We start from the raw sequence: 10,482 nt of genomic DNA on the forward strand, positions 1-10,482 counted from the left end.
AGGTGCGGATTTGCTGACACCCTGCAGCGTCGAAGTCGTATGCCTCCGGTCATCACCATGCCCAAAGATTCCAGCCCCACTTTTGCCGCCCTGCCGCCGACCGACGTCTGCGCTGGAGCATTGCGCCAGCGCAATCCTGCTGTATTCAGTGGAACCGGGGGCCATGACGTGGAGGACTGGTTAACCTCGTACGAGCGGGAAAGCACCCATAACAAATGTGACAATGTCCTCAAACTGAATAACGTCATCTTCTATCTTACGGACGTTGCGAATCTGTGGTACAGCAACCACGAGGCTGACATCACATCGTGGTACGCCTTCAAGCAGAATTTCGCCGACGTCTTCGGCCGGCCTGCGGTGCGCAAGTTGCGCGCCGAGCAACGCCTACGTGCGCGGGCTCAGCTGCCTGGTGAAAATTTCACAAGCTACATTGAGGATTTGGTGGACCTGTGTAGGCGTGTGGATTCTTCGATGTCGGAGAGCGCCAAGATCGATCACATCCCGAAGGGCATCGACTACGACGCGTTTCAGATGCTTATGGCCAAAAATCCAGCAACCGTCGTCGACGTCTTTACCCAATGCCAAAGCTACGAGGAACTACGCAAGCGCCGTCTTCTCACTCGCTCTCCACTCTCGAACCCGGAGCCTCTGGGGGTTTTGACGCCGGACTCCGACCACTCGCCACTGTTACCCTAGATAAAGCAGTTTGTTCGCGAAGATGTTGCTCGTCAGCTCTCTCTCGTTCACCCGAGTCCTTACGCTGCCTCTACTCTTAAGCCTTCGCTTCCGCGCGTCATCCGAGAACAAGTCGCCGAGGCTCTTCCTACCCTGCCTAAAGTTGCTTCCGTCCCTCCTTCGTCGTACGCTGAAGCCGTGGCACATTATAGCCCCTCCACTCCTGTGGCGGCGCCCTTGACGTACGCCGCCGTGGCTGCGCAGCATCGGCCTGTGGCGTTTTCACCCAGTCCACCTGTCCTGCCTCCGGCACCGGTCCCACCAGCGGTCCCGCTTCATCCTCCCTCTTCGCCACATTACAACCCTTGGCGCACACCGAACAATTGGCCTATATGCTTTTCGTGCGTTTTCTCCGGCCGCGTGGCACGCCACTGTCGTCGCCGCATGGTCGCCCCTCCAGCGTTTGCGCCTTCTGCCGGCTCACCCCAGCTGCTTCGGGCTGCTCCACCTCTGGAAGCGTATGCCAGCGACCAGCGTCCGTATACGACCCGTCGATCCGCGACCCCACGTCGCTGTTCACTGTAGCCTATGCGCCGTCGCCCTACGTCCGCTGACGAGGGAAACTAAGTTCCGCAGTTCCAGAGGCAAGAACTGCGTGCTGTTCGAACAGTTCAAGGCCTCGTCCTTCTCCCACGAACATTCTAGTGGTGTCTGTCGACGGCATGTCTGTGTCCGCGCTTGTCGACACGGGTGCTGCTTTGTCAGTGATTGATGAGAGACTGTGCCGTCGACTACAGAAAGTTACGACGCCATTTTCTGGTTTGTCGCTTCGCACTGCAACCGAAGAGCGGATCGCACCTTTGGCCACATGCACAGCGCGGGTTGTCATCGCCGACATTTTGTACAGTGTCGAATTCTTGGTCTTGCCGTCTTGTTCCCACGACGTGCTTCTCGGGTATGACTTCCTGTCAAAAAATAACGCCGTGATCGATTGCGCCCACGCTGAGGTAGAATTTTCTGCATTGTGCGACGAACTGGCCGAAGACCTCCATTTCGTGTGCCGCAGCAGCTCACCGTCACTGAAGACGTCCATATCGCTCCGGAGGCTTCAGCGCTTGTATCCCTCTCGTGCCCTGCTACGCCGGCCGTCACCGGTTTATTTACGCCGTCTTCTTCCTTTGTCGACCACAAAAACCTGCCCCTGCTGTCTGCGGTTCTCGATGTTCACGGAGGTCTCAAGAAGATGCTTATCAACAATCCATCTTCTTGCCCGCTTACCCTGATACGTGGCGAATCTCGTGGTTCAATTCAACCTGTCCACATTCTCTGACCTGGATGCCCCCGTTACCTCCCGCCGTCCCTACATCAGCGCTCTTCATTCCGATTCGGCACCTGATCCATTGCCCGACGCCGCTTTCCAAGCCACCATCGACGACGCTCTTCCTTCCGCCCACCAGACGCAGCTCTCAGCCCTTCTGCGCACGTTTCGCTCCGCTTTCGACGTCGCATACACTCCGCTAGGCCGGACTTCCACCGTCGCTCATCGCATAGAGACTGGTTCTCACCCGCCTTTTCGACAGCGGCCATACCGTGTGTCGGCAGCAGAGCGCCGCGTGATTAGTGAAGAAGTTGAGGACATGCTACACCGTGGTGTCATCCGTCCGTCTCACAGCCCTTGGTCTTCGCCGGTGGTACTTTTAAAGAAGAAAAATGGCTCAATCCTATTTTGTGTCGACTACCGCCGCCTCAACAAAATTATCTACAAGGACAATTAGCCTCTTCCCCGCATCGACGACGCTCTTGATTGCCTCCAAGGCGCTGATTACTTTTCTTCCCTTGACCTACGTTCCGGCTACTGGCAAGTACCGATGGCTGCACCTGACAGAGAAAAGACAGCATTTGTTAAACCCGATGGCCCCTATGAGTTCGATGTGATGCAATTTGGTCTGTGCAACGCACCCGCCACATTCGAAAGGATGATGGATAACATCTTGCGTAAGTTCAAGTGGCAGATACGCCTCTGCTACTTGGACGACATTTTTGTCTTTTCCGCCGATTTCACCACGCACCTCGCACTCTTACGACAGGTTTTGACTTGCCTGACTGAGGCCGGCAGCTGAATCTCAAGAAGAGCCACTTCGCCGTTCGGAAGTTGATCATCTTGGGACACATCGTCTCCAAAGAAGGAATTCTCCCTGACCCGGCCAAGCTCCGTGCTGTGGCGCAATTTTCTAAACCTCTGTTGCTCAAGCAACTTTGAATCTTCATATGTTTGTGCACCTGTTTCCGGCTCTTCGTACGCAATTTCGCGTCGATCATTGTGCCACTGACGAAGCTACGTGGCGGAAACAATGACATGTCGGGCTGGTCGGCCGAGTGCGATGAAGCGTTCACTACCCTGCGCCATCTTTTGGAAACAATGACATGTCGGGCTGGTCGGCCGAGTGCGATGAAGCGTTCACTACCCTGCGCCATCTTTTGACTTCGCCGCCCATACTCCGGCACTCTGACCCAAAAGCACCTACCGAGGTCCATACGGATGCGAGTGGCGTTGGCCTCGGAGCTGTCTTGGCTCAGCGAAAAGATGGGTTTGAAGAATACGTAGTTGCGTATGCGAGTCGCGTGCTCATCAAAGCTGAATTCAACTATTCCGTCACGGAGGAGGAATGCTTAGCTATTGTATGGGCACTAACAATATTCCGGCCCTATCTGCACGGTCGCCGGTTTGACGTCGTCACGGACCACCATGCTCTCTGCTGGTTATCGTCTATTAAAGGCCCACCCGGTCGCCTCGCTCGATGGGCTCTTCGCCTTCAAGAGTTTGACATTCTCGACATCTACCGTTCCGGCCGTAAGCACATGGACGCCGATGCTTTGTCTCGGTCTCCCATTCCCAGCGACGCTACCTGCTCCTCGGCTACAGATCCCGTGCTTTCGTCTCTTACCATCGCTGATATGCCTGCGGAGCAGCGGAAAGACCAGTGGCTTGCTTCCCTAATATACGCCGTTTCTCCATCACAAAACGTTGCGCCTTCAGGAACATTCCGGCGTCAAGCACCGCACTTTGCCCTCCGGGACGGCATTCTATACCGCCGCAACTACATGCCTGATGGTTGGCGGTGGCTTCTCGCAATTCCCCGCCGTTTACGATCTCAAATTTGCGCCTCTTACGACACCGACCCTCAGTGTACGCACACTGGTGTTCTGAAAACTTTCAAAAGACTTTCACAGCGCCACTATTGGCGCGGCATGTACGCCTATGTTCGGAAATACGTCCGATCGTGCATCGCCTGTCAGCGGCGGAAGACCTCGGCTCCTCGTGTGACCGGCCCATTGCAACCCCTCCCTTGCTCGGCACATCCCTCCGATCGTGTTGGCGTTGACCATTACGGCCCGCTTCCCTCTGCGGTCTCTGGGAACCGCTGGATTATCGTCGGCGTCGACCACCTCACCCCGTAAGCCGAGACAGCCGCCCCTCCTGCTGCTAATGCCCGGGAAATTGCGATGTTCCTGCTGCCTCACTCTGCTCTTCGCCATGGCGCGCCGCGCGAGATCCTAAGTGACAGAGGCCGCGTCGTCCTTTCCCACGTCATTGAAGCTCTGCTTACCGAATGTCGCATCGTCCATCGGACCACCACTGCCTACCATCCCCAAACTAACGGGCTAACCGAGCGCTTAAATCGTACTCTCAGAGACATGCTCACGATGTACGTCGCAGTGGATCAGACCAACTGGGACGCTGTCCTTCCTTTCGTGACGTACGCGTACAACACCGCCACGCAGTCAGCCACCAGTTTTGCCCCTTTCTTCCTGCTGTATGTGCGTGAGCCGTCGTCCACGATGGATACCATCTTGCCATATACTACTAACGCCTCCGAGTGGGCGCCCCTCTCCGAAGTCGCAAAGCATGCGGAGGAATGCCGCCAGTTGGCGCGCTCTTTTACCTCGGCATTCCAAGGCCGCCAAAAGCATCGTCACGATCACGATAGCAGGCAACACGTTTTTCCGATAGGATCCCTAGTTTGGCTCTGGGTTCCAGGCACACCACCGGGATTGTCGTCGAAATTCCGTACAGAATACCACGGCCCTTATCGCGTCGTCCAGCAAACGTTGCCTGTGAACACAATCGTGGAGCCGCTCAACCCCTATTCGGACTTGCGCCATCGCGGCCGCGAAACCATCCACGTCAGTCGCCTGAAGACCTACTACGACCAGCTCATCTTGTACTCGCCATAGATCGCCAGGGTGGCTCCTCTTCGTTCCTAGGGCAGTTGTAGCAAACCATGTCGGCCGCGCCTGATGCCGCATATGCAGATCATTGACCAAGCGCCGATGAAGACGAGGCGCCGGTGAAAGACGAAGTTTCGCCGCGCTGCACGAGATCGCTTGGTTTTTTTGGACTGTGTCACGGATCTCTCCGGAGAACGCTCGGACCGAAAGAATGGACTATAGGCGACGGGTGTACCCACACAAACGAACATTTAATACACCTTACGCCACACACACACTAGAACACAAAACTAACACAACACACAAAGGCTATAAATACACACGACCCGGGCACACTGCTACTATCGTCTACTACTAGTGTTCTACTATTAGCGGTTGGCGTTCGTGCTCACGGTTGGTTCGGTGTGGCTGCGGCGTTGTATGGATCCAGTAGGCGGCGTCGAGGCGGCGATCGCCGTGCTTGGGCTGGCGTCGCTGGCGGTGTTCGACGTGCTCGGGCTGGCGTCGCTGGCTGCGTCGTACTAGCTCCAGGTCCAAGCGCCCGTGGAGGTGATGCCGGTGTTGTTGGCGTGGGAGCACCACCCGGATTGGTGGCAACAGCGCTGGAGACACCCCTGACCGTAGCAGGTGGTAGCGTCCTCCGTTGACTCCCCGGAGCGGGCTCAGGCACGGCAGGAGGTCCGCGATGCGATGTCGTAGAACGCGAGCTCACCGGAGCAGTAGCCGGCGTCGCTCTCTTCCAGCCGATGCGTCCCTGACCCTCCGGAGCCTCCGCTTCTCTGCTGTTCCCCCCGGGCCTCGCTCTCACTCCCCCTTTTCTAGCCGCGGTGTTAGTCCACGTAAGCCTTGTCGTCGTCTTCTTCTCTTCTCCACCAATCATCTCTCTCCACGTCACCGTATGCTTCTCCACCAATCATCTCCCTCCACCTCAACGAATGCTTCTTCTTCTTCTTTATTCTTCGGTTAATTCGCGTCGTCTTCTTCACCCCTTTTCATTAAAATATAATTTAGGCTCCTTAATATATGTGACAGACTGGCCGTCAGCGCTGCTCGCTGTCCTGCTCGTCGTTTTGTGTCGCCCGCCGTGAACTCTTTCCCCTGACTTATTTGTGTACAAAGCCCCTTTCAAAACCTTTAATTATTCCTGTATGTGCAATTGCAGGTGGCGCTGGACACTCCGGTTAAGATACGCGAAAGCAAATTCTTTTTGCCTTAGAAAGGTGCCAGGTCCGCTCTCTGTACACTTTATGTATAATACCACGCGCCATTTTGCATTTTAGCAAAGCGATGTAAAGCATATCTGCAGTAGAGGGACGTATAAAGACAGCTTTTGTGAATGAAACTACAGGATTTATAAAACGTGCATCGCTCAAAGACAGTCGCGTGCGCCCTCAGCGGAAAAGCTTTCTAGGCGTTAAAATCTGAGAAGTGGTGTACTTGTAAGCATACCTCTGTGTGCAGCTTCCGTCAAAAGCCATCACGGTTAACGGAGATCAACCGGGCCTCAAGCAAGCAGGCAGCCACCATACTTCTTTCAGAGGGCGGTCGGCTCGAAGCCCCATATATCTCGCCATTTCCCAGGGTGGTCACAATAGCAGGTTGTGTTCCGCTATTTGCAGGAAGTAAACCGCTCGGCAAAAGAGCAGCTATGGAAGAACGATCTCGGGTGATTCCAAGCAGGAGAGGTCGTACTCACCAAGCGCTGCTGTTTCTCCTTCGAAAGCGCATTTTGGAGCTGTACAAGACGGCTATGCCACTTGCACGCACTCTTGGAGCAAAGTCCATGTTCCGCCCAGGAGGCGGCGGGTGGAGTTGTAATGAGGGGATTTTCGGAGCCGGCTCGTTTCTGCACACTGTGAAGACCCGTCCACAGACACTGAGTGGTCGCTTGATGCCTTCACGCTGAGAGAGATTGTTTTTTTTTCATTCTGCAACGAGCTCATTATACATACCGAATCGCCGGCAAAGTATGCGCAATGAAATTCAGTAGGATTTCGTAGCCCTGGCGGGCGTTGTGCATTGCCCGAAGTGCTTTACTTTCAGGTAACCGGTTTAGAGTTCCCCCAGTACCGCTCGCTTGTGGGAAGCTTGCCGGTGGCTCAAAATTGCGAGTTGCTTGCTGTTTTGCTGGGTTGAAGTCGCAACTACCACTTGTGAAACAAGTTGTAAACGGTGGCACCGGAAATCAGTTGGAATCACGGGAGAAGAGCGCATGTCTTTATAACTTATTTACAAATTCGGTTTGTTTTGGAACGGCCGACGCATTAGAATTGACTGCGGGTCGCTCCTAACCTTTTCACCACTTTTCACGTCCTCTTCTTTTTTTTCACCAATTCCCCCTCTTTTATTTTCTGTATACCCGAAACACACGCTAATGTGAATGGCGATCTCAGGAAATAGGCCCGCCGTATTTTCGCTAGTTTACCTGTAGTATTTTCTGCAACGGGCCTGGAAATTTTTCGCCGCCATGACAAGGCTCTCTCACTTTATCTTACACACGTTTACAAAATATCAGCTACGAGAACTCCACCGTTCATTATTCATGAACTCTGCGTATGCCAAGCTTTCTTAGACATCAGCAAATGGCGCATTTGTTGGCCGCCAGCAGCAAACAACGGGCAATTCAGTGACAATTTATTAACTTGTAATTTCGACCAATCTGCATACTCACGGGGCAATCTGCATGAATATAATGGCTGCCGTGGCCGACACTTCACCATCACTGCCAAATGTGACCGATAAAGTGTTTCTTCCACTCATACCACCTGTTACCGACGGCTGAGAAAATCAACGGGATGTACTCAGCATCTACTCAGCACTATGCTGCATTAGGTAGGAGCCGTGAAAGCTGTATTTGATAATGAATTTGCATAAATGTCTAGGAGGCTCTAAAAGTCCCTTCCAAGATTTTAAGGTTATCTGAAAACGCCGGTTTTGGAGGAAATTTTCGAGCTACTTTCGGACTCTGACCATGCAGATAACGTTCTTTGTAGGTCCATTGGTGTGTTAAACACATCCCTCCTTTCACCTGTGTTGATCGGTGTTTTCCTTTGTAATGTATCGGAGATACCTGCTATTGTTTGCAGCTGGGGCACTGGTAATTAGAGATGACTGTTGAAGTACACTCAAAATTCTGGCACGTCCCCCTTACCTCGCGTTCAACACTACAACAAGTCATGGTAGTCGCTCTAACGGGGTGTTCTATTTAATGCGCCGCATAATGTTCAGCGGCCTTTTCGCTTTACAGATGTTAGGATTTTAAGAAATACAACACATCTTACACATATAAATACATCTTACACGAGCTTGACCTTGGTGCCCGTTTTCTTCGATTTACACCCGTCTTTTGCAATTTCCACCCGTCTATACTCCTTCTTCATCTTCTTTATACTTCCGTTATTCCACGTCGTCCTTATCGCCACCCTCGTCGTCTTCTTCAAACCTCTTTCGTTCATACTTTTATTTCAGGCTCCCTATTCTATGTGACATGCCGAAAGGTCTTGTTCAAGGGCTATCACGAAATCAGGCTCCCCCAGATTGAGAATGGGCCCCCAGGGGACGATATTCTATCGGCTGTGCGATGCCAGTTTTTACTGTTTTTGTCGTCAGGCCATCCGCGAAGACGACGCTCTGATAATTGAGTTATACTCGGCCATCTGTAATATCCGTTGTGGGGACCTGCCCTGCAGCCCCCTGAGTTTGCTTTCCCGCGAGGCACCGTGCAGCGGCGGTCTCACCTTGAGGCTGAGCGCATTCCCTTGTGAGTTACATTAACTGGCAAGAGAGGGCGCCAGCATCGCTGCGCTGACACTGCCAAGCCCGCGCGTGGGAGAGGGGGGCTTCGGTTGGGATCGTCGGCCTGAGCGGACGTGTCGCTCGCGGCTCCACTCTTCGCCGGCGGGGAGAGGTAGCGACGGGGAGACAGGCTCCCGTACTCGTCTCGTCCGGCCTTCGGAGTATATATCCCTTGCCCTAGCGCGGGCGAACATTCGCTCAGAACCTTGCTGGTGAGGTGGACGTCCTCGATTCATTAGCGTACCTTGTTGCTAGCTGGCGTTATTGTTTCTGTAGCAATAAATGCCTGTTTGTGTCAGCCAATGTGTCGTTCCTTTGTTCCCTCAGAGCAAGGCCCGCCGTGGTCGGCGAGCGCTCGGTAGCGTACGCGATCACGGGGTGGGGTCCGGGCGGCTTTGAACCGTGTCAGCCGTGATTGAGTGGGGAGAATATACTTCCTAATTCAAACCCCACATCTGGCGCCCAACATGGGGCTCGAACCCACGACCCTGAGATTAAGAGTTTCATGCTCTACCGACTGAGCTAGCCTGCCCTGCAGCCCCCTGAGTTTGCTTTCCCGCGAGGCACCGTGCAGCAGCGGTATCACCTCCAGGAGGTGCCCATTCCCTCGTGAGTTACATTAACTGGCAAGAGAGGGCGCCAGCGTCGCTGCGCGGAGACTGCCAAAGCCCGCGCGCGGTAGAGGGGGCAGGAGGGCTTCGGCTGGGATCTTCGGCCCGCGCGGACGGGTCGCTCGGGGCTCCGCTCTTCGCCGGCGGGGCGAGGACAGATGTGGGGTTTGAATTGGGGAGATAAGTACGTTCTCCCCACACAATCGCGGCTGACACGGTTCAAAGCCGCCCGGACCCCACCCCGTGATCGCGTACGCTACCGAGCGCTCTCCGACCACGGCGGGCCTTGCTCTGAGGGAACAAAGGAACGACACATTGGCTGACACAAACAGGCATTTATTGCTACAGAAACAATAACGCCAGCTAGCAACAAGGTATGCTAATGAATCGAGGACGTCCGACTCACCAGCAAGGTTCCGAGCGAATGTTCGCCCGCGCTAGGGCAAGGGATATATACTCCGAAGGCCGGACGGGATGACTACGGGAGCCTGTCTCCCCGTCGCTTCCTCGCCCCGCCGGCGAAGAGCGTTGCCGAGAGCGACACGTCCGCTCAGGCCTACGATCCCAGCCGAAGCCCCCCTGCCCCCTCTCCCGCGCGCGGGCTTTGGCAGTCTCCGCGCAGCGATGCTGGCGCCCTCTCTTGCCAGTTTATGTAACTCACAAGAGTATGCGCTCAGCCTCGAGGTGAGACCACCGCGGCACGGTGCCTCGCGGGAAAGCAAACTCAGGGGGCTGCAGGGCAGGTCCCCACATCCCCCCAGCCTTAAATAGACCCACGCGCCTGAAGGTACATGCTATGGAGGAGACTCCTGGTCTTCATGTCTTTGAGGCACGTCTTGCAGCGGAGGTAACGCCGACAGCGTCTACGCAGACTTCCGCGGTATTCCGAAAGCGGCGTGAAGGTCTCCGCTGGGACGACTCGTATGGCCCGCGGACTACCGTGTCCGCAGGCCCGCGAATCGAAGGCTGGTGGGAAAACTGCAGTCCAGGATCCTGCAGTAGTCGCCAGGGCAGCAGCAGCCGGAGGTGACTGCTGACTGGTCTCGGCACAGCTGACCCGGATGGATGCGGCGAACAGGATACAGGCCGCTCCGTCGCAGCAGGTGGCAGCGAGACGATGTGCACCGGTCAGCAAGCCTGGGTGGCTCCACCGGATCTGCAAAATTGCCGA

General features: G+C 55.0%; 1 non-coding gene across 1 annotated transcript; it reads right to left on the bottom strand.

Annotated features, from left to right (window-relative positions):
• Positions 1–9,156: 9,156 nt before the first annotated feature.
• TRNAK-CUU (transfer RNA lysine (anticodon CUU)) lies at positions 9,157–9,232 on the bottom strand. Its single transcript has one exon. It is a non-coding gene; the product is annotated as a tRNA-Lys (tRNA).
• Between the last annotated feature and the right edge of the window lie 1,250 nt (positions 9,233–10,482).

This window comes from Amblyomma americanum, chromosome 6, assembly GCF_052857255.1.
Source record: "Amblyomma americanum isolate KBUSLIRL-KWMA chromosome 6, ASM5285725v1, whole genome shotgun sequence".
In the NCBI taxonomy this organism is placed as follows: domain Eukaryota; kingdom Metazoa; phylum Arthropoda; class Arachnida; order Ixodida; family Ixodidae; genus Amblyomma; species Amblyomma americanum.